The 25,113-nt window shown below is 47.1% G+C and overlaps 26 non-coding genes across 26 annotated transcripts; all 26 read left to right on the top strand.

Moving 5' to 3' along the window:
- The first annotated feature begins 865 nt into the window (after nt 1-865).
- On the top strand, nt 866-937 carry TRNAP-CGG (transfer RNA proline (anticodon CGG)). Its single transcript has one exon. It is a non-coding gene; the product is annotated as a tRNA-Pro (tRNA).
- Nucleotides 938-1,322: 385 nt separating this feature from the next.
- On the top strand, nt 1,323-1,395 carry TRNAV-UAC (transfer RNA valine (anticodon UAC)). Its single transcript has one exon. It is a non-coding gene; the product is annotated as a tRNA-Val (tRNA).
- Nucleotides 1,396-2,655: 1,260 nt separating this feature from the next.
- On the top strand, nt 2,656-2,767 carry TRNAL-CAA (transfer RNA leucine (anticodon CAA)). The gene is made up of 2 exons: nt 2,656-2,693; nt 2,722-2,767. It is a non-coding gene; the product is annotated as a tRNA-Leu (tRNA).
- A 940-nt stretch (nt 2,768-3,707) lies between these two features.
- Nucleotides 3,708-3,779, top strand: TRNAP-CGG (transfer RNA proline (anticodon CGG)). The gene has a single exon. It is a non-coding gene; the product is annotated as a tRNA-Pro (tRNA).
- A 385-nt stretch (nt 3,780-4,164) lies between these two features.
- Nucleotides 4,165-4,237, top strand: TRNAV-UAC (transfer RNA valine (anticodon UAC)). The gene has a single exon. It is a non-coding gene; the product is annotated as a tRNA-Val (tRNA).
- Nucleotides 4,238-5,136: 899 nt separating this feature from the next.
- TRNAV-AAC (transfer RNA valine (anticodon AAC)) lies at nt 5,137-5,209 on the top strand. Its single transcript has one exon. It is a non-coding gene; the product is annotated as a tRNA-Val (tRNA).
- A 288-nt stretch (nt 5,210-5,497) lies between these two features.
- TRNAL-CAA (transfer RNA leucine (anticodon CAA)) lies at nt 5,498-5,609 on the top strand. Its single transcript has 2 exons — nt 5,498-5,535; nt 5,564-5,609. It is a non-coding gene; the product is annotated as a tRNA-Leu (tRNA).
- Nucleotides 5,610-6,546: 937 nt separating this feature from the next.
- TRNAP-CGG (transfer RNA proline (anticodon CGG)) lies at nt 6,547-6,618 on the top strand. The gene has a single exon. It is a non-coding gene; the product is annotated as a tRNA-Pro (tRNA).
- Nucleotides 6,619-7,003: 385 nt separating this feature from the next.
- Nucleotides 7,004-7,076, top strand: TRNAV-UAC (transfer RNA valine (anticodon UAC)). The gene has a single exon. It is a non-coding gene; the product is annotated as a tRNA-Val (tRNA).
- A 1,259-nt stretch (nt 7,077-8,335) lies between these two features.
- TRNAL-CAA (transfer RNA leucine (anticodon CAA)) lies at nt 8,336-8,447 on the top strand. The gene is made up of 2 exons: nt 8,336-8,373; nt 8,402-8,447. It is a non-coding gene; the product is annotated as a tRNA-Leu (tRNA).
- A 937-nt stretch (nt 8,448-9,384) lies between these two features.
- On the top strand, nt 9,385-9,456 carry TRNAP-CGG (transfer RNA proline (anticodon CGG)). Its single transcript has one exon. It is a non-coding gene; the product is annotated as a tRNA-Pro (tRNA).
- Nucleotides 9,457-10,813: 1,357 nt separating this feature from the next.
- On the top strand, nt 10,814-10,886 carry TRNAV-AAC (transfer RNA valine (anticodon AAC)). The gene has a single exon. It is a non-coding gene; the product is annotated as a tRNA-Val (tRNA).
- A 1,781-nt stretch (nt 10,887-12,667) lies between these two features.
- TRNAV-UAC (transfer RNA valine (anticodon UAC)) lies at nt 12,668-12,740 on the top strand. The gene has a single exon. It is a non-coding gene; the product is annotated as a tRNA-Val (tRNA).
- A 1,260-nt stretch (nt 12,741-14,000) lies between these two features.
- TRNAL-CAA (transfer RNA leucine (anticodon CAA)) lies at nt 14,001-14,112 on the top strand. The gene is made up of 2 exons: nt 14,001-14,038; nt 14,067-14,112. It is a non-coding gene; the product is annotated as a tRNA-Leu (tRNA).
- Nucleotides 14,113-15,049: 937 nt separating this feature from the next.
- TRNAP-CGG (transfer RNA proline (anticodon CGG)) lies at nt 15,050-15,121 on the top strand. The gene has a single exon. It is a non-coding gene; the product is annotated as a tRNA-Pro (tRNA).
- Nucleotides 15,122-15,506: 385 nt separating this feature from the next.
- TRNAV-UAC (transfer RNA valine (anticodon UAC)) lies at nt 15,507-15,579 on the top strand. The gene has a single exon. It is a non-coding gene; the product is annotated as a tRNA-Val (tRNA).
- Nucleotides 15,580-16,477: 898 nt separating this feature from the next.
- TRNAG-ACC (transfer RNA glycine (anticodon ACC)) lies at nt 16,478-16,550 on the top strand. The gene has a single exon. It is a non-coding gene; the product is annotated as a tRNA-Gly (tRNA).
- A 288-nt stretch (nt 16,551-16,838) lies between these two features.
- TRNAL-CAA (transfer RNA leucine (anticodon CAA)) lies at nt 16,839-16,950 on the top strand. The gene is made up of 2 exons: nt 16,839-16,876; nt 16,905-16,950. It is a non-coding gene; the product is annotated as a tRNA-Leu (tRNA).
- A 936-nt stretch (nt 16,951-17,886) lies between these two features.
- Nucleotides 17,887-17,958, top strand: TRNAP-CGG (transfer RNA proline (anticodon CGG)). The gene has a single exon. It is a non-coding gene; the product is annotated as a tRNA-Pro (tRNA).
- Nucleotides 17,959-18,343: 385 nt separating this feature from the next.
- On the top strand, nt 18,344-18,416 carry TRNAV-UAC (transfer RNA valine (anticodon UAC)). The gene has a single exon. It is a non-coding gene; the product is annotated as a tRNA-Val (tRNA).
- An 899-nt stretch (nt 18,417-19,315) lies between these two features.
- TRNAV-AAC (transfer RNA valine (anticodon AAC)) lies at nt 19,316-19,388 on the top strand. Its single transcript has one exon. It is a non-coding gene; the product is annotated as a tRNA-Val (tRNA).
- A 285-nt stretch (nt 19,389-19,673) lies between these two features.
- Nucleotides 19,674-19,785, top strand: TRNAL-CAA (transfer RNA leucine (anticodon CAA)). The gene is made up of 2 exons: nt 19,674-19,711; nt 19,740-19,785. It is a non-coding gene; the product is annotated as a tRNA-Leu (tRNA).
- A 2,366-nt stretch (nt 19,786-22,151) lies between these two features.
- On the top strand, nt 22,152-22,224 carry TRNAV-AAC (transfer RNA valine (anticodon AAC)). The gene has a single exon. It is a non-coding gene; the product is annotated as a tRNA-Val (tRNA).
- A 288-nt stretch (nt 22,225-22,512) lies between these two features.
- On the top strand, nt 22,513-22,624 carry TRNAL-CAA (transfer RNA leucine (anticodon CAA)). The gene is made up of 2 exons: nt 22,513-22,550; nt 22,579-22,624. It is a non-coding gene; the product is annotated as a tRNA-Leu (tRNA).
- A 1,394-nt stretch (nt 22,625-24,018) lies between these two features.
- TRNAV-UAC (transfer RNA valine (anticodon UAC)) lies at nt 24,019-24,091 on the top strand. Its single transcript has one exon. It is a non-coding gene; the product is annotated as a tRNA-Val (tRNA).
- Nucleotides 24,092-24,990: 899 nt separating this feature from the next.
- TRNAV-AAC (transfer RNA valine (anticodon AAC)) lies at nt 24,991-25,063 on the top strand. Its single transcript has one exon. It is a non-coding gene; the product is annotated as a tRNA-Val (tRNA).
- Nucleotides 25,064-25,113: the final 50 nt, after the last annotated feature.

Genomic DNA, 25,113 nt, shown 5'->3' with positions numbered 1-25,113 from the left:
CCTGTAACATATGACGAGAAATCCACCAACGATCAGGCTGGGCCCTCAATCACAATTCCATGTATTCCTGGAAGGGACACCTCAGGCACACCTTCTGTTAAATTTGCACTCCATCACACAAACTGCCGTGCTGGTTTCTCATTAAGCAGTTGATCCCATCTTTGTTGTGAGGCTCTCCTGCCACCTTTTGGGCGGAGAAGGCACTGTCCCTGCAACAACACAGGCAGACATGTTCAACAGGGCTTCCTGGTTATGTGGGAGGAGCAGATTGTCATTGGTCCCCCCTTGCGAATTTTAATTTACATAAGGAAGACAGAGAGGTAGCTGGGAGTAGGCAGTACACACGGACATTGAACTCTATCTTGTGATTTGCAGCCAATTCTAGATTGAGGCAGGAGGAAAGGAGGTGACTTGCCCAAAAATGGCCATCCTGGGAATTCAGCCACCCTGGGGCTCCCAGGTTAGTGTTTCAGTCCTGCGAGCCACTCATATAAATCTCGCCTGATCGAGCCTGATCGAGCGCTGAGTGAGCGTGTTTGAATCCAAGAATCAAATGCCTCTGTCTTAGGAGCAAGAATTGGCAGGCCCTCCCTTGCATCTGGGGTGGAAGTCTATGGGGCAAGTGTCCAGGACTTGCAGAGGAGTACAAGTGCCAGAAAGTGCCTGCAGTTCTCATCAGCGCCTTTTTTCTGCTCTCTGGCAGCTAGGATATCGACTGATCCCTTCCTTGCAAGAGTGAAAAAAACAACACCTTGAGAGAAAACATGACTTTTTGTGGTTCACATAGAGAGAGAGCAGCCAAATAGCCCTGCTTTGTTTCTGAAAGACGCATCAGAAATTGCTTAAAATGCCGACTGGAGAATCAGGCTCGTTGGTCTAGGGGTATGATTCTCGCTTCGGGTGCGAGAGGTCCCGGGTTCAAATCCCGGACGAGCCCATGCTGTGGAATTGTTTTTAGGCTGCTTATTATATAGGGCCATTTCTTCTTTTCAATGCTATAAGACGCCGTGTATGGTGAGAAAGTTCCTTTCCCTCTGCGCTATTTCCCACTTTTGGCGTATAGAATTTCAGTCCCGGACTTCTTTGCAACTGCTTTTCTGGGGTGGACCATCAGTGTAGGAAAATTAAATGCAAAGTGTTTTTCTAGTGTGGTTTCACGTATGGTTTTAAAATCGCCTTTTGGAATAAAAGTGGTCCTCGTTCCTTTCTTCCAAAGAAAGAGATCGGGTAAGGAGGGTCCAACTTTGAGCTTCATGGACATTGGCCCTTGGTCTGTGCATTCCAGCCCACTACATGCCAAGAAGATTCCTGCAAGCGTGTCTGTTTCTGTAGTGTAGTGGTTATCACGTTCGCTTTACACGCGAAAGGTCCCTGGTTCGAGACCGGGCAGAAACAGCAGCTTTCTGTTTTTCACACAGTTTGCATTTACTCTCTCAACTTATAGGAAAGCTGAGATAATGGAAGCTGTCTATCCCTCACCAGCGTGACGTACTGTGCTCCAGGGGCATCAGTGACAGCTCAAAAAGAGAAGTGACGATAGTTTGCGCTATTCGTTTGCACGTCCTTGTGTACTGAAGGTTGGGCCTACTTCATGAAAGCAAGGCATGAGAGCAGAAATGGTTTTATTGACCTCACCGAGAGCATACACCTAGAACAAACAAAATGTCTGAAGGATAGAGGCATTTTCATTTCTTGTTCGATGACGGCCATGGAAAAGACAGCAACCATATTGCAGAAGAGAGCAGCATGTGCAGTTGCTTGCTTTGGGTGAAGCATTCACTAACTCGCTGCCAATAACCCCCGGAGCCGGTGCGAAAGGCGACTCTTGTGCGCCTCGGTTCGTTGGTCTAGGGGTATGATTCTCGCTTAGGGTGCGAGAGGTCCCGGGTTCAAATCCCGGACGAGCCCTTTTTCAGAGGTAAACATACGAATCCTACTCAAAATTCACAATGCTTGACTATTTCTCATTACACTCGCCGCATTGTTGCACAAAATATTTTGAACCTCATAAGAAACATGGATCACCATGCTTTTTCTGCCTTCATGCTTAGTCTGTGTGTGTCCCAGGTGATGCTTTCCCAAGCTGTACTTGCTGGCATTTAGGCATCAGATATTTGTCTGTCGATGCCTGCATAAGTCAATTTTTAATACGTCTAATTGCAAGCATGTTGGCTGATATCTCTGCAGTTTTCACACTTGCTCCTCGCTTTCTGAGTGGCTGCTGATACAGCAGAATAGAAGTAGAGAGAATCCTTGAGAGGAACCTTGCTCTAACAGTAAAACACAGCAAGTGAGTTTCTGTATTGTAGTGGTCATCACGTTCGCCTAACACGCGAAAGGTCCCCGGTTCGAGACCGGGCAGAAACACTGTGCATGAGCTGCTATTATGTGCACCCTCTAAAACCTTATTATCTCAATGCAAGCTTAAGAAGAGGCGGTCCTTGAACCCAGCGAGCCGTGGGAAACTTCCTTTACTTTTGCAAGATGAAACAAAGTAATCCGCATCCATCAGTGGTCGCTCTTGTGCCTAGCTTTTTTTTTGTCATGCCATGTTGTATTGTGGGGTCTTTACACTTGTGACATTGCTGTGAACGTTGTAAGTGCAAACATTGGTAGGTGCAGTCAGAAGAGTCAGATCTGTGCATACCCAGGGCTGTCAGGATGGCCGAGTGGTCTAAGGCGCCAGACTCAAGAGATCTTGATCTTCAGTGCAACTGAGACTTCTGGTCTCCTCATGGAGGCGTGGGTTCAAATCCCACTTCTGACAGGTTTCTTTTACACCCTTAAATCGTCCTGTTTTTTGCAGTGCATTCCCCACACACCACAATCTTTGCACGGACCTGTAACATATGACGAGAAATCCACCAACGATCAGGCTGGGCCCTCAATCACAATTCCATGTATTCCTGGAAGGGACACCTCAGGCACACCTTCTGTTAAATTTGCACTCCATCACACAAACTGCCGTGCTGGTTTCTCATTAAGCAGTTGATCCCATCTTTGTTGTGAGGCTCTCCTGCCACCTTTTGGGCGGAGAAGGCACTGTCCCTGCAACAACACAGGCAGACATGTTCAACAACAGGGCTTCCTGGTTATGTGGGAGGAGCAGATTGTCATTGGTCCCCCCTTGCGTATTTTAATTTACATAAGGAAGACAGAGAGGTAGCTGGGAGTAGGCAGTACACACGGACATTGAACTCTATCTTGTGATTTGCAGCCAATTCTAGATTGAGGCAGGAGGAAAGGAGGTGACTTGCCCAAAAATGGCCATCCTGGGAATTCAGCCACCCTGGGGCTCCCAGGTTAGTGTTTCAGTCCTGCGAGCCACTCATATAAATCTCGCCTGATCGAGCCTGATCGAGCGCTGAGTGAGCGTGTTTGAATCCAAGAATCAAATGCCTCTGTCTTAGGAGCAAGAATTGGCAGGCCCTCCCTTGCATCTGGGGTGGAAGTCTATGGGGCAAGTGTCCAGGACTTGCAGAGGAGTACAAGTGCCAGAAAGTGCCTGCAGTTCTCATCAGCGCCTTTTTTCTGCTCTCTGGCAGCTAGGATATCGACTGATCCCTTCCTTGCAAGAGTGAAAAAAACAACACCTTGAGAGAAAACATGACTTTTTGTGGTTCACATAGAGAGAGAGCAGCCAAATAGCCCTGCTTTGTTTCTGAAAGACGCATCAGAAATTGCTTAAAATGCCGACTGGAGAATCAGGCTCGTTGGTCTAGGGGTATGATTCTCGCTTCGGGTGCGAGAGGTCCCGGGTTCAAATCCCGGACGAGCCCATGCTGTGGAATTGTTTTTAGGCTGCTTATTATATAGGGCCATTTCTTCTTTTCAATGCTATAAGACGCCGTGTATGGTGAGAAAGTTCCTTTCCCTCTACGCTATTTCCCACTTTTGGCGTATAGAATTTCAGTGCCGGACTTCTTTGCAACTGCTTTTCTGGGGTGGACCATCAGTGTAGGAAAATTAAATGCAAAGTGTTTTTCTAGTGTGGTTTCAGGTATGGTTTTAAAATCGCCTTTTGGAATAAAAGTGGTCCTCGTTCCTTTCTTCCAAAGAAAGAGATCGGGTAAGGAGGGTCCAACTTTGAGCTTCATGGACATTGGCCCTTGGTCTGTGCATTCCAGCCCACTACATGCCAAGAAGATTCCTGCAAGCGTGTCTGTTTCTGTAGTGTAGTGGTTATCACGTTTGCTTTACACGCGAAAGGTCCCTGGTTCGAGACCGGGCAGAAACAGCAGCTTTCTGTTTTTCACACAGTTTGCATTTACTCTCTCAACTTATAGGAAAGCTGAGATAATGGAAGCTGTCTATCCCTCACCAGCGTGACGTACTGTGCTCCAGGGGCATCAGTGACAGCTCAAAAAGAGAAGTGACGATAGTTTGCGCTATTCGTTTGCACGTCCTTGTGTACTGAAGGTTGGGCCAACTTCATGAAAGCAAGGCATGAGAGCAGAAATGGTTTTATTGACCTCACCGAGAGCATACACCTAGAACAAACAAAATGTCTGAAGGATAGAGGCATTTTCATTTCTTGTTCGATGACGGCCATGGAAAAGACAGCAACCACATTGCAGAAGAGAGCAGCATGTGCAGTTGCTTGCTTTGGGTGAAGCATTCACTAACTCGCTGCCAATAACCCCCGGAGCCGGTGCGAAAGGCGACTCTTGTGTGCCTCGGTTCGTTCGTCTAGGGGTATGATTCTCGCTTAGGGTGCGAGAGGTCCCGGGTTCAAATCCCGGATGAGCCCTTTTTCAGAGGTAAACATACGAATCCTACTCAAAATTCACAATGCTTGACTATTTCTCATTACACTCGCCGCATTGTTGCACAAAATATTTTGAACCTCATAAGAAACATGGATCACCATGCTTTTTCTGCCTTCATGCTTAGTCTGTGTGTGTCCCAGGTGATGCTTTCCCAAGCTGTACTTGCGGGCATTTAGGCATCAGATATTTGTCTGTCGATGCCTGCATAAGTCAATTTTTAATACGTCTAATTGCAAGCATGTTGGCTGATATCTCTGCAGTTTTCACACTTGCTCCTCGCTTTCTGAGTGGCTGCTGATACAGCAGAATATAAGTAGAGAGAATCCTTGAGAGGAACCTTGCTCTAACAGTAAAACACAGCAAGTGAGTTTCTGTAGTGTAGTGGTCATCACGTTTGCCTAACACGCGAAAGGTCCCCGGTTCGAGACCGGGCAGAAACACTGTTCATGAGCTGCTTTTATGTGCACCCTCTAAAACCTTATTATCTCAATGCAGGCTTAAGAAGAGGCGGTCCTTGAACCCAGCGAGCCGTGGGAAACTTCCTTTACTTTTGCAAGACGAAACAAAGTAATCCGCATCCATCAGTGGTCGCTCTTGTGCCTAGCTTTTTTTTTGTCATGCCATGTTGTATTGTGGGGTCTTTACACTTGTGACATTGCTGTGAACGTTGTAAGTGCAAACATTGGCAGGTGCAGTCAGAAGAGTCAGATCTGTGCACACCCAGGGCTGTCAGGATGGCCGAGTGGTCTAAGGCGCCAGACTCAAGAGAGCTTGATCTTCAGTGCAACTGAGACTTCTGGTCTCCTCATGGAGGCGTGGGTTCAAATCCCACTTCTGACAGGTTTCTTTTACACCCTTAAATCGTCCTGTTTTTTGCAGTGCATTCCCCACACACCACAATCTTTGCTCGGACCTGTAACATATGACGAGAAATCCACCAACGATCAGGCTGGGCCCTCAATCACAATTCCATGTATTCCTGGAAGGGACACCTCAGGCACACCTTCTGTTAAATTTGCACTCCATCACACAAACTGCTGTGCTGGTTTCTCATTAAGCAGTTGATCCCATCTTTGTTGTGAGGCTCTCCTGCCACCTTTTGGGCGGAGAAGGCCCTGTCCCTGCAACAACACAGGCAGACATGTTCAACAGGGCTTCCTGGTTATGTGGGAGGAGCAGATTGTCATTGGTCCCCCCTTGCGAATTTTAATTTACATAAGGAAGACAGAGAGGTAGCTGGGAGTAGGCAGTACACACGGACATTGAACTCTATCTTGTGATTTGCAGCCAATTCTAGATTGAGGCAGGAGGAAAGGAGGTGACTTGCCCAAAAATGGCCATCCTGGGAATTCAGCCACCCTGGGGCTCCCAGGTTAGTGTTTCAGTCCTGCGAGCCACTCATATAAATCTCGCCTGATCGAGCCTGATCGAGCGCTGAGTGAGCGTGTTTGAATCCAAGAATCAAATGCCTCTGTCTTAGGAGCAAGAATTGGCAGGCCCTCCCTTGCATCTGGGGTGGAAGTCTATGGGGCAAGTGTCCAGGACTTGCAGAGGAGTACAAGTGCCAGAAAGTGCCTGCAGTTCTCATCAGCGCCTTTTTTCTGCTCTCTGGCAGCTAGGATATCGACTGATCCCTTCCTTGCAAGAGTGAAAAAAACAACACCTTGAGAGAAAACATGACTTTTTGTGGTTCACATGGAGAGAGAGCAGCCAAATAGCCCTGCTTTGTTTCTGAAAGACGCATCAGAAATTGCTTAAAATGCCGACTGGGGAATCAGGCTCGTTGGTCTAGGGGTATGATTCTCGCTTCGGGTGCGAGAGGTCCTGGGTTCAAATCCCGGACGAGCCCATGCTGTGGAATTATTTTTAGGCTGCTTATTATATAGGGCCATTTCTTCTTTTCAATGCTATAAGACGCCGTGTATGGTGAGAAAGTTCCTTTCCCTCTACGCTATTTCCCACTTTTGACGTATAGAATTTCAGTGCCGGACTTCTTTGCAACTGCTTTTCTGGGGTGGACCATCAGTGTAGGAAAATTAAATGCAAAGTGTTTTTCTAGTATGGTTTCAGGTATGGTTTTAAAATCGCCTTTTGGAATAAAAGTGGTCCTTGTTCCTTTCTTCCAAAGAAAGACATCGGGTAAGGAGGGTCCAACTTTGAGCTTCATGGACATTGGCCCTTGGTCTGTGCATTCCAGCCCACTGCATGCCAAGAAGATTCCTGCAAGCGTGTCTGTTTCTGTAGTGTAGTGGTTATCACGTTTGCTTTACACGCGAAAGGTCCCTGGTTCGAGACCGGGCAGAAACAGCAGCTTTCTGTTTTTCAGTCAGTTTGCATTTACTCTCTCAACTTATAGGAAAGCTGAGATAATGGAAGCTGTCTATCCCTCACCAGCGTGACGTACTGTGCTCCAGGGGCATCAGTGACAGCTCAAAAAGAGAAGTGACGATAGTTTGCGCTATTCGTTTGCACGTCCTTGTGTACTGAAGGTTGGGCCTACTTCATGAAAGCAAGGCATGAGAGCAGAAATGGTTTTATTGACCTCACCGAGAGCATACACCTAGAACAAACAAAATGTCTGAAGGATAGAGGCATTTTCATTTCTTGTTCGATGACGGCCATGGAAAAGACAGCAACCATATTGCAGAAGAGAGTAGCATGTGCAGTTGCTTGCTTTGGGTGAAGCATTCACTAACTCGCTGCCAATAACCCCCGGAGCCGGTGCGAAAGGCGACTCTTGTGTGCCTCGGCTCGTTGGTCTAGGGGTATGATTCACGCTTAGGGTGCGAGAGGTCCCGGGTTCAAATCCCGCAAGAGCCCTTTTTCAGAGGAAAACATACGAATCCTACTCAAAACTCACAATGCCTGACTATTTCTCATTACACTCGCCGCATTGTTGCACAAAATATTTTGAACCTCATAAGAAACATGGATCACCATGCTTTTTCTGCCTTCATGCTTAGTCTGTGTGTGTCCCAGGTGATGCTTCCCAAGCTGTACTTGCTGGCATTTAGGCATCAGATATTTGTCTGTCGATGCCTGCATAAGTCAATTTTTAATACGTCTAATTGCAAGCATGTTGGCTGATATCTCTGCAGTTTTCACACTTGCTCCTCGCTTTCTGAGTGGCTGCTGATACAGCAGAATAGAAGTAGAGAGAATCCTTGAGAGGAACCTTGCTCTAACAGTAAAACACAGCAAGTGCGTTTCTGTAGTGTAGTGGTCATCATGTTCGCCTAACACGCGAAAGGTCCCCGGTTCGAGACCAGGCAGAAACACTGTGCATGAGCTGCTTTTATGTGCACCCTCTAAAACCTTATTATCTCAATGCAAGCTTAAGAAGAGGCGGTCCTTGAACCCAGCGAGCCATGGGAAACTTCCTTTACTTTTGCAAGACGAAACAAAGTAATCCGCATCCATCAGTGGTCGCTCTTGTGCCTAGCTTTTTTTTTGTCATGCCATGTTGTATTGTGGGGTCTTTACACTTGTGACATTGCTGTGAACGTTGTAAGTGCAAACATTGGCAGGTGCAGTCAGAAGAGTCAGATCTGTGCACATCCAGGGCTGTCAGGATGGCCGAGTGGTCTAAGGCGCCAGACTCAAGAGAGCTTGATCTTCAGTGCAACTGAGACTTCTGGTCTCCTCATGGAGGCGTGGGTTCAAATCCCACTTCTGACAGGTTTCTTTTACACCCTTAAATCGTCCTGTTTTTTGCAGTGCATTCCCCACACACCACAATCTTTGCACGGACCTGTAACATATGACGAGAAATCCACCAACGATCAGGCTGGGCCCTCAATCACAATTCCATGTATTCCTGGAAGGGACACCTCAGGCACACCTTCTGTTAAATTTGCACTCCATCACACAAACTGCTGTGCTGGTTTCTCATTAAGCAGTTGATCCCATCTTTGTTGTGAGGCTCTCCTGCCACCTTTTGGGCGGAGAAGGCCCTGTCCCTGCAACAACACAGGCAGACATGTTCAACAGGGCTTCCTGGTTATGTGGGAGGAGCAGATTGTCATTGGTCACCCCTTGCGAATTTTAATTTACATAAGGAAGACAGAGAGGTAGCTGGGAGTAGGCAGTACACACGGACATTGAACTCTATCTTGTGATTTGCAGCCAATTCTAGATTGAGGCAGGAGGAAAGGAGGTGACTTGCCCAAAAATGGCCATCCTGGGAATTCAGCCACCCTGGGGCTCCCAGGTTAGTGTTTCAGTCCTGCGAGCCACTCATATAAATCTCGCCTGATCGAGCCTGATCGAGCGCTGAGTGAGCGTGTTTGAATCCAAGAATCAAATGCCTCTGTCTTAGGAGCAAGAATTGGCAGGCCCTCCCTTGCATCTGGGGTGGAAGTCTATGGGGCAAGTGTCCAGGACTTGCAGAGGAGTACAAGTGCCAGAAAGTGCCTGCAGTTCTCATCAGCGCCTTTTTTCTGCTCTCTGGCAGCTAGGATATCGACTGATCCCTTCCTTGCAAGAGTGAAAAAAACAACACCTTGAGAGAAAACATGACTTTTTGTGGTTCACATAGAGAGAGAGCAGCCAAATAGCCCTGCTTTGTTTCTGAAAGACGCATCAGAAATTGCTTAAAATGCCGACTGGGGAATCAGGCTCGTTAGTCTAGGGGTTTGATTCTCGCTTCGGGTGCGAGAGGTCCCGGGTTCAAATCCCGGACGAGCCCATGCTGTAGAATTATTTTTAGGCTGCTTATTATATAGGGCCATTTCTTCTTTTCAATGCTATAAGACGCCGTGTATGGTGAGAAAGTTCCTTTCCCTCTACGCTATTTCCCACTTTTGACGTATAGAATTTCAGTGCCGGACTTCTTTGCAACTGCTTTTCTGGGGTGGACTATCAGTGTAGGAAAATTAAATGCAAAGTGTTTTTCTAGTGTGGTTTTAGGTATGGTTTTAAAATCGCCTTTTGGAATAAAAGTGGTCCTCGTTCCTTTCTTCCAAAGAAAGAGATCGGGTAAGGAGGGTCCAACTTTGAGCTTCATGGACATTGGCCCTTGGTCTGTGCATTCCAGCCCACTACATGCCAAGAAGATTCCTGCAAGCGTGTCTGATTCTGTAGTGTAGTGGTTATCACGTTCGCTTTACACGCGAAAGGTCCCTGGTTCGAGACCGGGCAGAAACAGCAGCTTTCTGTTTTTCAGTCAGTTTGCATTTACTCTCTCAACTTATAGGAAAGCTGAGATAATGGAAGCTGTCTATCCCTCACCAGCGTGACGTACTGTGCTCCAGGGGCATCAGTGACAGCTCAAAAAGAGAAGTGACGATAGTTTGCGCTATTCGTTTGCACGTCCTTGTGTACTGAAGGTTGGGCCTACTTCATGAAAGCAAGGCATGAGAGCAGAAATGGATTTATTGACCTCACCGAGAGCATACACCTAGAACAAACAAAATGTCTGAAGGATAGAGGCATTTTCATTTCTTGTTCGATGACGGCCATGGAAAAGACAGCAACCATATTGCAGAAGAGAGCAGCATGTGCAGTTGCTTGCTTTGGGTGAAGCATTCACTAACTCGCTGCCAATTACCCCCAGAGCCGGTGCGAAAGGCGACTCTTGTGTGCCTCGACTCGTTGGTCTAGGGGTATGATTCACGCTTAGGGTGCGAGAGGTCCCGGGTTCAAATCCCGGACGAGCCCTTTTTCAGAGGAAAACATACGAATCCTACTCAAAACTCACAATGCCTGACTATTTCTCATTACACTCGCCGCATTGTTGCACAAAATATTTTGAACCTCATAAGAAACATGGATCACCATGCTTTTTCTGCCTTCATGCTTAGTCTGTGTGTGTCCCAGGTGATGCTTTCCCAAGCTGTACTTGCTGGCATTTAGGCATCAGATATTTGTCTGTCGATGCCTGCATAAGTCAATTTTTAATACGTCTAATTGCAAGCATGTTGGCTGATATCTCTGCAGTTTTCACACTTGCTCCTCGCTTTCTGAGTGGCTGCTGATACCGCAGAATAGAAGTAGAGAGAATGCTTGAGAGGAACCTTGCTCTAACAGTAAAACACAGCAAGTGAGTTTCTGTAGTGTAGTGGTCATCACGTTCGCCTAACACGCGAAAGGTCCCCGGTTCGAGACCGGGCAGAAACACTGTGCATGAGCTGCTTTTATGTGCACCCTCTAAAACCTTATTATCTCAATGCAAGCTTAAGAAGCGATCCTTGAACCCAGCGAGCCGTGGGAAACTTCCTTTACTTTTGCAAGACGAAACAAAGTAATCCGCATCCATCAGTGGTCGCTCTTGTGCCTAGCTTTTTTTTTGTCATGCCATGTTGTATTGTGGGGTCTTTACACTTGTGACATTGCCGTGAACGTTGTAAGTGCAAACATTGGCAGGTGCAGTCAGAAGAGTCAGATCTGTGCACACCCAGGGCTGTCAGGATGGCCGAGTGGTCTAAGGCGCCAGACTCAAGAGAGCTTGATCTTCAGTGCAAATGAGACTTCTGGCCTCCTCATGGAGGCGTGGGTTCAAATCCCACTTCTGACAGGTTTCTTTTACACCCTTAAATCGTCCTGTTTTTTGCAGTGCATTCCCCACACATCACAATCTTTGCACGGACCTGTAACATATGACGAGAAATCCACCAACGATCAGGCTGGGCCCTCAATCACAATTCCATGTATTCCTGGAAGGGACACCTCAGGCACACCTTCCGTTAAATTTGCACTCCATCACACAAACTGCCGTGCTGGTTTCTCATTAAGCGGTTGATCCCATCTTTGTTGTGAGGCTCTCCTGCCACCTTTTGGGCGGAGAAGGCACTGTCCCTGCAACAACACAGGCAGACATGTTCAACAGGGCTTCCTGGTTATGTGGGAGGAGCAGATTGTCATTGGTCCCCCCTTGCGAATTTTAATTTACATAAGGAAGACAGAGAGGTAGCTGGGAGTAGGCAGTACACACGGACATTGAACTTTATCTTGTGATTTGCAGCCAATTCTAGATTGAGGCAGGAGGAAAGGAGGTGACTTGCCCAAAAATGGCCATCCTGGGAATTCAGCCACCCTGGGGCTCCCAGGTTAGTGTTTCAGTCCTGCGAGCCACTCATATAAATCTCGCCTGATCGAGCGCTGAGTGAGCGTGTTTGAATCCAAGAATCAAATGCCTCTGTCTTAGGAGCAAGAATTGGCAGGCCCTCCCTTGCATCTGGGGTGGAAGTCTATGGGGCAAGTGTCCAGGACTTGCAGAGGAGTACAAGTGCCAGAAAGTGCCTGCAGTTCTCATCAGCGCCTTTTTTCTGCTCTCTGGCAGCTAGGATATCGACTGATCCCTTCCTTGCAAGAGTGAAAAAAACAACACCTTGAGAGAAAACATGACTTTGTGTGGTTCACATAGAGAGAGTGCAGCCAAATAGCCCTGCTTTGTTTCTGAAAGACGCATCAGAAATTGCTTAAAATGCCGACTGGGGAATCAGGCTCGTTGGTCTAGGGGTATGATTCTCGCTTCGGGTGCGAGAGGTCCCTGGTTCAAATCCCGACCGAGCCCATGCTGTGGAATTATTTTTAGGCTGCTTATTATATAGGGCCATTTCTTCTTTTCAATGCTATAAGACGCCGTGTATGGTGAGAAAGTTCCTTTCCCTCTACGCTATTTCCCACTTTTGACGTATAGAATTTCAGTGCCGGACTTCTTTGCAACTGCTTTTCTGGGGTGGACCATCAGTGTAGGAAAATTAAATGCAAAGTGTTTTTCTAGTATGGTTTCAGGTATGGTTTTAAAATCGCCTTTTGGAATAAAAGTGGTCCTCGTTCCTTTCTTCCAAAGAAAGAGATCGGGTAAGGAGGGTCCAACTTTGAGCTTCATGGACATTGGCCCTTGGTCTGTGCATTCCAGCCCACTACATGCCAAGAAGATTCCTGAAAGCGTGTCTGTTTCTGTAGTGTAGTGGTTATCACGTTCGCTTTACACGCGAAAGGTCCCTGGTTCGAGACCGGGCAGAAACAGCAGCTTTCTGTTTTTCACACAGTTTGCATTTACTCTCTCAACTTATAGGAAAGCTGAGATAATGGAAGCTGTCTATCCCTCACCAGCGTGACGTACTGTGCTCCAGGGGCATCAGTGACAGCTCAAAAAGAGAAGTGACGATAGTTTGCGCTATTCGTTTGCACGTCCTTGTGTACTGAAGGTTGGGCCTACTTCATGAAAGCAAGGCATGAGAGCAGAAATGGTTTTATTGACCTCACCGAGAGCATACACCTAGAACAAACAAAATGTCTGAAGGATAGAGGCATTTTCATTTCTTGTTCGATGACGGCCATGGAAAAGACAGCAACCATATTGCAGAAGAGAGCAGCATGTGCAGTTGCTTGCTTTGGGTGAAGCATTCACTAACTCGCTGCCAATAACCCCCGGAGCCGGTGCGAAAGGCGACTCTTGTGCGCCTTGGTTCGTTGGTCTAGGGGTATGATTCTCGCTTAGGGTGCGAGAGGTCCCGGGTTCAAATCCCGGACGAGCCCTTTTTCAGAGGTAAACATACGAATCCTACTCAAAATTCACAATGCTTGACTATTTCTCATTACACTCGCCGCATTGTTGCACAAAATATTTTGAACCTCATAAGAAACATGGATCACCATGCTTTTTCTGCCTTCATGCTTAGTCTGTGTGTGTCCCAGGTGATGCTTTCCCAAGCTGTACTTCCTGGCATTTAGGCATCAGATATTTGTCTGTCGATGCCTGCATAAGTCAATTTTTAATACGTCTAATTGCAAGCATGTTGGCTGATATCTCTGCAGTTTTCACACTTGCTCCTCGCTTTCTGAGTGGCTGCTGATACAGCAGAATAGAAGTAGAGAGAATCCTTGAGAGGAACCTTGCTCTAACAGTAAAACACAGCAAGTGAGTTTCTGTATTGTAGTGGTCATCACGTTCGCCTAACACGCGAAAGGTCCCCGGTTCGAGACCGGGCAGAAACACTGTGCATGAGCTGCTATTATGTGCACCCTCTAAAACCTTATTATCTCAATGCAAGCTTAAGAAGAGGCGGTCCTTGAACCCAGCGAGCCGTGGGAAACTTCCTTTACTTTTGCAAGACGAAACAAAGTAATCCGCATCCATCAGTGGTCGCTCTTGTGCCTAGCTTTTTTTTTGTCATGCCATGTTGTATTGTGGGGTCTTTACACTTGTGACATTGCTGTGAACGTTGTAAGTGCAAACATTGGTAGGTGCAGTCAGAAGAGTCAGATCTGTGCATTCCCAGGGCTGTCAGGATGGCCGAGTGGTCTAAGGCGCCAGACTCAAGAGAGCTTGATCTTCAGTGCAACTGAGACTTCTGGTCTCCTCATGGAGGCGTGGGTTCAAATCCCACTTCTGACAGGTTTCTTTTACACCCTTAAATCGTCCTGTTTTTTGCAGTGCATTCCCCACACACCACAATCTTTGCACGGACCTGTAACATATGACGAGAAATCCACCAACGATCAGGCTGGGCCCTCAATCACAATTCCATGTATTCCTGGAAGGGACACCTCAGGCACACCTTCTGTTAAATTTGCACTCCATCACACAAACTGCCGTGCTGGTTTCTCATTAAGCAGTTGATCCCATCTTTGTTGTGAGGCTCTCCTGCCACCTTTTGGGCGGAGAAGGCACTGTCCCTGCAACAACACAGGCAGACATGTTCAACAGGGCTTCCTGGTTATGTGGGAGGAGCAGATTGTCATTGGTCCCCCCTTGCGAATTTTAATTTACATAAGGAAGACAGAGAGGTAGCTGGGAGTAGGCAGTACACACGGACATTGAACTCTATCTTGTGATTTGCAGCCAATTCTAGATTGAGGCAGGAGGAAAGGAGGTGACTTGCCCAAAAATGGCCATCCTGGGAATTCAGCCACCCTGGGGCTCCCAGGTTAGTGTTTCAGTCCTGCGAGCCACTCATATAAACCTCGCCTGATCGAGCCTGATCGAGCGCTGAGTGAGCGTGTTTGAATCCAAGAATCAAATGCCTCTGTCTTAGGAGCAAGAATTGGCAGGCCCTCCCTTGCATCTGGGGTGGAAGTCTATGGGGCAAGTGTCCAGGACTTGCAGAGGAGTACAAGTGCCAGAAAGTGCCTGCAGTTCTCATCAGCGCCTTTTTTCTGCTCTCTGGCAGCTAGGATATCGACTGATCCCTTCCTTGCAAGAGTGAAAAAAACAACACCTTGAGAGAAAACATGACTTTTTGTGGTTCACATAGAGAGAGAGCAGCCAAATAGCCCTGCTTTGTTTCTGAAAGACGCATCAGAAATTGCTTAAAATGCCGACTGGAGAATCAGGCTCGTTGGTCTAGGGGTATGATTCTCGCTTCGGGTGCGAGAGGTCCCGGGTTCAAATCCCGGACGAGCCCATGCTGTGGAATTGTTTTTAGGCTGCTTATTATATAGGGCCATTTCTTCTTTTCAATGCTATAAGACGCCGTGTATGGTGAGAAAGTTCCTTTCCCTCTACGCTATTTCCCACTTTTGGCGTATAGAATTTCAGTGCCGGACTTCTTTGCAACTGCTTTTCTGGGGTGGACCATCAGTGTAGGAAAATTAAATGCAAAGTGTTTTTCTAGTGTGGTTTCAGGTATGGTTTTAAAATCGCCTTTTGGAATAAAAGTGGTCCTCGTTCCTTTCTTCCAAAGAAAGAGATCGGGTAAGGAGGGTCCAACTTTGAGCTTCATGGACATTGGCCCTTGGTCTGTGCATTCCAGCCCACTACATGCCAAGAAGATTCCTGCAAGCGTGTCTGTTTCTGTAGTGTAGTGGTTATCACGTTCGCTTTACACGCGAAAGGTCCCTGGTTCGAGACCGGGCAGAAACAGCAGCTTTCTGTTTTTCACACAGTTTGCATTTAATCTCTCAACTTATAGGAAAGCTGAGATAATGGAAGCTGTCTATCCCTCACCAGCGTGACGTACTGTGCTCCAGGGGCATCAGTGACAGCTCAAAAAGAGAAGTGACGATAGTTTGCGCTATTCGTTTGCACGTCCTTGTGTACTGAAGGTTGGGCCTACTTCATGAAAGCAAGGCATGAGAGCAGAAATGGTTTTATTGACCTCACCGAGAGCATACACCTAGAACAAACAAAATGTCTGCAGGATAGAGGCATTTTCATTTCTTGTTCGATGACGGCCATGGAAAGACAGCAACCATATTGCAGAAGAGAGCAGCATGTGCAGTTGCTTGCTTTGGGTGAAGCATTCACTAACTCGCTGCCAATAACCCCCGGAGCCGGTGCGAAAGGCGACTCTTGTGTGCCTCGGTTCGTTTGTCTAGGGGTATGATTCTCGCTTAGGGTGCGAGAGGTCCCGGGTTCAAATCCCGGATGAGCCCTTTTTCAGAGGTAAACATACGAATCCTACTCAAAATTCACAATGCTTGACTATTTCTCATTACACTCGCCGCATTGTTGCACAAAATATTTTGAACCTCATAAGAAACATGGATCACCATGCTTTTTCTGCCTTCATGCTTAGTCTGTGTGTGTCCCAGGTGATGCTTTCCCAAGCTGTACTTGCTGGCATTTAGGCATCAGATATTTGTCTGTCGATGCCTGCATAAGTCAATTTTTAATACGTCTAATTGCAAGCATGTTGGCTGATATCTCTGCAGTTTTCACACTTGCTCCTCGCTTTCTGAGTGGCTGCTGATACAGCAGAATAGAAGTAGAGAGAATCCTTGAGAGGAACCTTGCTCTAACAGTAAAACACAGCAAGTGAGTTTCTGTAGTGTAGTGGTCATCACGTTTGCCTACCACGCGAAAGGTCCCCGGTTCGAGACCGGGCAGAAACACTGTTCATGAGCTGCTTTTATGTGCACCCTCTAAAACCTTATTATCTCAATGCAAGCTTAAGAAGAGGCGGTCCTTGAACCCAGCGAGCCGTGGGAAACTTCCTTTACTTTTGCAAGACGAAACAAAGTAATCCGCATCCATCAGTGGTCGCTCTTGTGCCTAGCTTTTTTTTTGTCATGCCATGTTGTATTGTGGGGTCTTTACACTTGTGACATTGCTGTGAACGTTGTAAGTGCAAACATTGGCAGGTGCAGTCAGAAGAGTCAGATCTGTGCACACCCAGGGCTGTCAGGATGGCCGAGTGGTCTAAGGCGCCAGACTCAAGAGAGCTTGATCTTCAGTGCAACTGAGACTTCTGGTCTCCTCATGGAGGCGTGGGTTCAAATCCCACTTCTGACAGGTTTCTTTTACACCCTTAAATCGTCCTGTTTTTGCAGTGCATTCCCCACACACCACAATCTTTGCTCGGACCTGTAACATATGACGAGAAATCCACCAACGATCAGGCTGGGCCCTCAATCACAATTCCATGTATTCCTGGAAGGGACACCTCAGGCACACCTTCTGTTAAATTTGCACTCCATCACACAAACTGCTGTGCTGGTTTCTCATTAAGCAGTTGATCCCATCTTTGTTGTGAGGCTCTCCTGCCACCTTTTGGGCGGAGAAGGCCCTGTCCCTGCAACAACACAGGCAGACATGTTCAACAGGGCTTCCTGGTTATGTGGGAGGAGCAGATTGTCATTGGTCCCCCCTTGCGAATTTTAATTTACATAAGGAAGACAGAGAGGTAGCTGGGAGTAGGCAGTACACACGGACATTGAACTCTATCTTGTGATTTGCAGCCAATTCTAGATTGAGGCAGGAGGAAAGGAGGTGACTTGCCCAAAAATGGCCATCCTGGGAATTCAGCCACCCTGGGGCTCCCAGGTTAGTGTTTCAGTCCTGCGAGCCACTCATATAAATCTCGCCTGATCGAGCCTGATCGAGCGCTGAGTGAGCGTGTTTGAATCCAAGAATCAAATGCCTCTGTCTTAGGAGCAAGAATTGGCAGGCCCTCCCTTGCATCTGGGGTGGAAGTCTATGGGGCAAGTGTCCAGGACTTGCAGAGGAGTACAAGTGCCAGAAAGTGCCTGCAGTTCTCATCAGCGCCTTTTTTCTGCTCTCTGGCAGCTAGGATATCGACTGATCCCTTCCTTGCAAGAGTGAAAAAAACAACACCTTGAGAGAAAACATGACTTTTTGTGGTTCACATGGAGAGAGAGCAGCCAAATAGCCCTGCTTTGTTTCTGAAAGACGCATCAGAAATTGCTTAAAATGCCGACTGGGGAATCAGGCTCGTTGGTCTAGGGGTATGATTCTCGCTTCGGGTGCGAGAGGTCCCGGGTTCAAATCCCGGACGAGCCCATGCTGTGGAATTATTTTTAGGCTGCTTATTATATAGGGCCATTTCTTCTTTTCAATGCTATAAGACGCCGTGTATGGTGAGAAAGTTCCTTTCCCTCTACGCTATTTCCCACTTTTGACGTATAGAATTTCAGTGCCGGACTTCTTTGCAACTGCTTTTCTGGGGTGGACCATCAGTGTAGGAAAATTAAATGCAAAGTGTTTTTCTAGTATGGTTTCAGGTATGGTTTTAAAATCGCCTTTTGGAATAAAAGTGGTCCTTGTTCCTTTCTTCCAAAGAAAGACATCGGGTAAGGAGGGTCCAACTTTGAGCTTCATGGACATTGGCCCTTGGTCTGTGCATTCCAGCCCACTGCATGCCAAGAAGATTCCTGCAAGCGTGTCTGTTTCTGTAGTGTAGTGGTTATCACGTTTGCTTTACACGCGAAAGGTCCCTGGTTCGAGACCGGGCAGAAACAGCAGCTTTCTGTTTTTCAGTCAGTTTGCATTTACTCTCTCAACTTATAGGAAAGCTGAGATAATGGAAGCTGTCTATCCCTCACCAGCGTGACGTACTGTGCTCCAGGGGCATCAGTGACAGCTCAAAAAGAGAAGTGACGATAGTTTGCGCTATTCGTTTGCACGTCCTTGTGTACTGAAGGTTGGGCCTACTTCATGAAAGCAAGGCATGAGAGCAGAAATGGTTTTATTGACCTCACCGAGAGCATACACCTAGAACAAACAAAATGTCTGAAGGATAGAGGCATTTTCATTTCTTGTTCGATGACGGCCATGGAAAAGACAGCAACCATATTGCAGAAGAGAGCAGCATGTGCAGTTGCTTGCTTTGGGTGAAGCATTCACTAACTCGCTGCCAATTACCCCCAGAGCCGGTGCGAAAGGCGACTCTTGTGTGCCTCGGCTCGTTGGTCTAGGGGTATGATTCACGCTTAGGGTGCGAGAGGTCCCGGGTTCAAATCCCGGACGAGCCCTTTTTCAGAGGAAAACATACGAATCCTACTCAAAACTCACAATGCCTGACTATTTCTCATTACACTCGCCGCATTGTTGCACAAAATATTTTGAACCTCATAAGAAACATGGATCACCATGCTTTTTCTGCCTTCATGCTTAGTCTGTGTGTGTCCCAGGTGATGCTTTCCCAAGCTGTACTTGCTGGCATTTAGGCATCAGATATTTGTCTGTCGATGCCTGCATAAGTCAATTTTTAATACGTCTAATTGCAAGCATGTTGGCTGATATCTCTGCAGTTTTCACACTTGCTCCTCGCTTTCTGAGTGGCTGCTGATACAGCAGAATAGAAGTAGAGAGAATGCTTGAGAGGAACCTTGCTCTAACAGTAAAACACAGCAAGTGAGTTTCTGTAGTGTAGTGGTCATCACGTTCGCCTAACACGCGAAAGGTCCCCGGTTCGAGACCGGGCAGAAACACTGTGCATGAGCTGCTTTTATGTGCACCCTCTAAAACCTTATTATCTCAATGCAAGCTTAAGAAGCGGTCCTTGAACCCAGCGAGCCGTGGGAAACTTCCTTTACTTTTGCAAGACGAAACAAAGTAATCCGCATCCATCAGTGGTCGCTCTTGTGCCTAGCTTTTTTTTTGTCATGCCATGTTGTATTGTGGGGTCTTTACACTTGTGACATTGCCGTGAACGTTGTAAGTGCAAACATTGGCAGGTGCAGTCAGAAGAGTCAGATCTGTGCACACCCAGGGCTGTCAGGATGGCCGAGTGGTCTAAGGCGCCAGACTCAAGAGAGCTTGATCTTCAGTGCAAATGAAACTTCTGGTCTCCTCATGGAGGCGTGGGTTCAAATCCCACTTCTGACAGGTTTCTTTTACACCCTTAAATCGTCCTGTTTTTTGCAGTGCATTCCCCACACACCACAATCTTTGCACGGACCTGTAACATATGACGAGAAATCCACCAACGATCAGGCTGGGCCCTCAATCACAATTCCATGTATTCCTGGAAGGGACACCTCAGGCACACCTTCCGTTAAATTTGCACTCCATCACACAAACTGCCGTGCTGGTTTCTCATTAAGCGGTTGATCCCATCTTTGTTGTGAGGCTCTCCTGCCACCTTTTGGGCGGAGAAGGCACTGTCCCTGCAACAACACAGGCAGACATGTTCAACAGGGCTTCCTGGTTATGTGGGAGGAGCAGATTGTCATTGGTCCCCCCTTGCAAATTTTAATTTACATAAGGAAGACAGAGAGGTAGCTGGGAGTAGGCAGTACACACGGACATTGAACTTTATCTTGTGATTTGCAGCCAATTCTAGATTGAGGCAGGAGGAAAGGAGGTGACTTGCCCAAAAATGGCCATCCTGGGAATTCAGCCACCCTGGGGCTCCCAGGTTAGTGTTTCAGTCCTGCGAGCCACTCATATAAATCTCGCCTGATCGAGCCTGATCGAGCGCTGAGTGAGCGTGTTTGAATCCAAGAATCAAATGCCTCTGTCTTAGGAGCAAGAATTGGCAGGCCCTCCCTTGCATCTGGGGTGGAAGTCTATGGGGCAAGTGTCCAGGACTTGCAGAGGAGTACAAGTGCCAGAAAGTGCCTGCAGTTCTCATCAGCGCCTTTTTTCTGCTCTCTGGCAGCTAGGATATCGACTGATCCCTTCCTTGCAAGAGTGAAAAAAACAACACCTTGAGAGAAAACATGACTTTGTGTGGTTCACATAGAGAGAGTGCAGCCAAATAGCCCTGCTTTGTTTCTGAAAGACGCATCAGAAATTGCTTAAAATGCTGACTGGGGAATCAGGCTCGTTGGTCTAGGGGTATGATTCTCGCTTCGGGTGCGAGAGGTCCCTGGTTCAAATCCCGACCGAGCCCATGCTGTGGAATTATTTTTAGGCTGCTTATTATATAGGGCCATTTCTTCTTTTCAATGCTATAAGACGCCGTGTATGGTGAGAAAGTTCCTTTCCCTCTACGCTATTTCCCACTTTTGACGTATAGAATTTCAGTGCCGGACTTCTTTGCAACTGCTTTTCTGGGGTGGACCATCAGTGTAGGAAAATTAAATGCAAAGTGTTTTTCTAGTATGGTTTCAGGTATGGTTTTAAAATCGCCTTTTGGAATAAAAGTGGTCCTCGTTCCTTTCTTCCAAAGAAAGAGATCGGGTAAGGAGGGTCCAACTTTGAGCTTCATGGACATTGGCCCTTGGTCTGTGCATTCCAGCCCACTACATGCCAAGAAGATTCCTGCAAGCGTGTCTGTTTCTGTAGTGTAGTGGTTATCATGTTCGCTTTACACGCAAAAGGTCCCTGGTTCGAGACCGGGCAGAAACAGCAGCTTTCTGTTTTTCACACAGTTTGCATTTACTCTCTCAACTTATAGGAAAGCTGAGATAATGGAAGCTGTCTATCCCTCACCAGCGTGACGTACTGTGCTCCAGGGGCATCAGTGACAGCTCAAAAAGAGAAGTGACGATAGTTTGCGCTATTCGTTTGCACGTCCTTGTGTACTGAAGGTTGGGCCTACTTCATGAAAGCAAGGCATGAGAGCAGAAATGGTTTTATTGACCTCACCGAGAGCATACACCTAGAACAAACAAAATGTCTGAAGGATAGAGGCATTTTCATTTCTTGTTCGATGACAGCCATGGAAAAGACAGCAACCATATTGCAGAAGAGAGCAGCATGTGCAGTTGCTTGCTTTGGGTGAAGCATTCACTAACTCGCTGCCAATAACCCCCGGAGCCGGTGCGAAAGGCGACTCTTGTGTTCCTCGGTTCGTTGGTCTAGGGGCATGATTCTCGCTTAGGGTGCGAGAGGTCCCGGGTTCAAATCCCACAAGAGCCCTTTTTCAGAGGTAAACATACGAATCCTACTCAAAATTCACAATGCTTGACTATTTCTCATTACACTCGCCGCATTGTTGCACAAAATATTTTGAACCTCATAAGAAACATGGATCACCATGCTTTTTCTGCCTTCATGCTTAGTCTGTGTGTGTCCCAGGTGATGCTTTCCCAAGCTGTACTTGCTGGCATTTAGGCATCAGATATTTGTCTGTCGATGCCTGCATAAGTCAATTTTTAATACGTCTAATTGCAAGCATGTTGGCTGATATCTCTGCAGTTTTCACACTTGCTCCTCGCTTTCTGAGTGGCTGCTGATACAGCAGAATAGAAGTAGAGAGAATCCTTGAGAGGAACCTTGCTCTAACAGTAAAACAAAGCAAGTGAGTTTCTGTAGTGTAGTGGTCATCACGTTTGCCTAACACGCGAAAGGTCCCTGGTTCGAGACCGGGCAGAAACACTGTGCATGAGCTGCTTTTATGTGCACCCTCTTAAACCTTATTATCTCAATGCAAGCTTAAGAAGAGGCGATCCTTGAACCCAGCGAGCCGTGGGAAACTTCCTTTACTTTTGCAAGACGAAACAAAGTAATCCGCATCCATCAGTGGTCGCTCTTGTGCCTAGCTTTTTTTTTGTCATGCCATGTTGTATTGTGGGGTCTTTACACTTGTGACATTGCTGTGAACGTTGTAAGTGCAAACATTGGCAGGTGCAGTCAGAAGAGTCAGATCTGTGCACACCCAGGGCTGTCAGGATGGCCGAGTGGTCTAAGGCGCCAGACTCAAGAGAGCTTGATCTTCAGTGCAACTGAGACTTCTGGTCTCCTCATGGAGGCGTGGGTTCAAATCCCACTTCTGACAGGTTTCTTTTACACCCTTAAATCGTCCTGTTTTTTGCAGTGCATTCCCCACACACCACAATCTTTGCACGGACCTGTAACATATGACGAGAAATCCACCAACGATCAGGCTGGGCCCTCAATCACAATTCCATGTATTCCTGGAAGGGACACCTCAGGCACACCTTCTGTTAAATTTGCACTCCATCACACAAACTGCTGTGCTGGTTTCTCATTAAGCAGTTGATCCCATCTTTGTTGTGAGGCTCACCTGCCACCTTTTGGGCGGAGAAGGCCCTGTCCCTGCAACAACACAGGCAGACATGTTCAACAGGGCTTCCTGGTTATGTGGGAGGAGCAGATTGTCATTGGTCCCCCCTTGCGAATTTTAATTCACATAAGGAAGACAGAGAGGTAGCTGGGAGTAGGCAGTACACACGGACATTGAACTCTATCTTGTGATTTGCAGCCAATTCTAGATTGAGGCAGGAGGAAAGGAGATGACTTGCCCAAAAATGGCCATCCTGGGAATTCAGCCACCCTGGGGCTCCCAGGTTAGTGTTTCAGTCCTGCGAGCCACTCATATAAATCTCGCCTGATCGAGCCTGATCGAGCGCTGAGTGAGCGTGTTTGAATCCAAGAATCAAATGCCTCTGTCTTAGGAGCAAGAATTGGCAGGCCCTCCCTTGCATCTGGGGTGGAAGTCTATGGGGCAAGTGTCCAGGACTTGCAGAGGAGTACAAGTGCCAGAAAGTGCCTGCAGTTCTCATCAGCGCCTTTTTTCTGCTCTCTGGCAGCTAGGATATCGACTGATCCCTTCCTTGCAAGAGTGAAAAAAACAACACCTTGAGAGAAAACATGACTTTTTGTGGTTCACATAGAGAGAGAGCAGCCAAATAGCCCTGCTTTGTTTCTGAAAGACGCATCAGAAATTGCTTAAAATACTGACTGGGGAATCAGGCTCGTTGGTCTAGGGGTTTGATTCTCGCTTCGGGTGCGAGAGGTCCCGGGTTCAAATCCCAGACGAGCCCATGCTGTAGAATTATTTTTAGGCTGCTTATTATATAGGGCCATTTCTTCTTTTCAATGCTATAAGACGCCGTGTATGGTGAGAAAGTTCCTTTCCCTCTACGCTATTTCCCACTTTTGACGTATAGAATTTCAGTGCCGGACTTCTTTGCAACTGCTTTTCTGGGGTGGACTATCAGTGTAGGAAAATTAAATGCAAAGTGTTTTTCTAGTGTGGTTTCAGGTATGGTTTTAAAATCGCCTTTTGGAATAAAAGTGGTCCTCGTTCCTTTCTTCCAAAGAAAGAGATCGGGTAAAGAGGGTCCAACTTTGAGCTTCATGGACATTGGCCCTTGGTCTGTGCATTCCAGCCCACTACATGCCAAGAAGATTCCTGCAAGCGTGTCTGTTTCTGTAGTGTAGTGGTTATCACGTTCGCTTTACACGCGAAAGGTCCCTGGTTCGAGACCGGGCAGAAACAGCAGCTTTCTGTTTTTCAGTCAGTTTGCATTTACTCTCTCAACTTATAGGAAAGCTGAGATAATGGAAGCTGTCTATCCCTCACCAGCGTGACGTACTGTGCTCCAGGGGCATCAGTGACAGCTCAAAAAGAGAAGTGACGATAGTTTGCGCTATTCGTTTGCACGTCCTTGTGTACTGAAGGTTGGGCCTACTTCATGAAAGCAAGGCATGAGAGCAGAAATGGATTTATTGACCTCACCGAGAGCATACACCTAGAACAAACAAAATGTCTGAAGGATAGAGGCATTTTCATTTCTTGTTCGATGACGGCCATGGAAAAGACAGCAACCATATTGCAGAAGAGAGCAGCATGTGCAGTTGCTTGCTTTGGGTGAAGCATTCACTAACTCGCTGCCAATTACCCCCAGAGCCGGTGCGAAAGGCGACTCTTGTGTGCCTCGGCTCGTTGGTCTAGGGGTATGATTCACGCTTAGGGTGCGAGAGGTCCCGGGTTCAAATCCCGGACGAGCCCTTTTTCAGAGGAAAACATACGAATCCTACTCAAAACTCACAATGCCTGACTATTTCTCATTACACTCGCTGCATTGTTGCACAAAATATTTTGAACCTCATAAGAAACATGGATCACCATGCTTTTTCTGCCTTCATGCTTAGTCTGTGTGTGTCCCAGGTGATGCTTTCCCAAGCTGTACTTGCTGGCATTTAGGCATCAGATATTTGTCTGTCGATGCCTGCATAAGTCAATTTTTAATACGTCTAATTGCAAGCATGTTGGCTGATATCTCTGCAGTTTTCACACTTGCTCCTCGCTTTCTGAGTGGCTGCTGATACAGCAGAATAGAAGAGGAGAGAATGCTTGAGAGGAACCTTGCTCTAACAGTAAAACACAGCAAGTGAGTTTCTGTAGTGTAGTGGTCATCACGTTCGCCTAACACGCGAAAGGTCCCCGGTTCGAGACCGGGCAGAAACACTGTGCATGAGCTGCTTTTATGTGCACCCTCTAAAACCTTATTATCTCAA

This window comes from Triturus cristatus, chromosome 10 (assembly GCF_964204655.1).
Source record: "Triturus cristatus chromosome 10, aTriCri1.1, whole genome shotgun sequence".
Lineage (NCBI taxonomy): Eukaryota > Metazoa > Chordata > Amphibia > Caudata > Salamandridae > Triturus > Triturus cristatus.
The sequence above is the reverse complement of the archived record's forward strand: the minus strand, read 5'-3'. Positions and strand labels throughout refer to the sequence as shown.